Here is a 664-nt window from a genome sequence, read left to right as displayed (position 1 = left end):
AACACATGCATAACTCTTGTGCTGTCTTTTGATAAGTCATTATGGAACTTGAATTGATGAGTGCATTTGTCAACTTAAGTTGTGCTGATAGCAAAAACATTTCACTTCGTTCCAACACAAGCTACAAGATTTGCAGAGTCCCTTGAGTGTCCAGAGAGGTAAGATATTAAAAAGAAGAAAGAAATAAACAACCTTCTAATTTGAAGTGAGCTGACGCTCCTTTCAGTATCTCAGTTATTTTATCACTCAGAAAGGCCCGGCTAGCTCAGTCGGTAGAGCATGAGACTCTTAATCTCAGAGTTGTGGGTTCGAGCCCCACGTTGGGCGAGTGTTTCCATTTTATCACTCAGAAGTAAAATCTGAATCTTTAGCTTTCAAATGGCACTGGATAAAACATCTGTTCATAGAACCAGAGAATCCCAACAGTGCTGAAGGAGGTCATTCAGCCCATCACGTCTGCACCGACCCTCTGAAGGAGCACACTGCCATGGTTCACCCTAGTAAACTCAATTAACCTTTGGACACAAAGGTACAATTTAGCATGGCTAAGCCACCTGGTCTGTACAGTGTTGGCCTGTGGAAGGAAACCCATGCAGACATGGGGAGCATATATCACTCCATACAGGCAGTCACCCAAGGTCGGAATTGAACCTTGGTCGGGGTA

At 43.7% G+C, this 664-nt stretch overlaps 1 non-coding gene across 1 annotated transcript; it reads left to right on the top strand.

Annotated features, from left to right (window-relative positions):
* The first annotated feature begins 254 nt into the window (after positions 1 to 254).
* On the top strand, positions 255 to 327 carry trnak-cuu (transfer RNA lysine (anticodon CUU)). The gene has a single exon. It is a non-coding gene; the product is annotated as a tRNA-Lys (tRNA).
* The last annotated feature ends 337 nt before the right edge of the window (positions 328 to 664 follow it).

This window comes from Scyliorhinus torazame, chromosome 15 (assembly GCF_047496885.1).
Source record: "Scyliorhinus torazame isolate Kashiwa2021f chromosome 15, sScyTor2.1, whole genome shotgun sequence".
Taxonomy (NCBI): domain Eukaryota; kingdom Metazoa; phylum Chordata; class Chondrichthyes; order Carcharhiniformes; family Scyliorhinidae; genus Scyliorhinus; species Scyliorhinus torazame.
The sequence above is the reverse complement of the archived record's forward strand: the minus strand, read 5'-3'. Positions and strand labels throughout refer to the sequence as shown.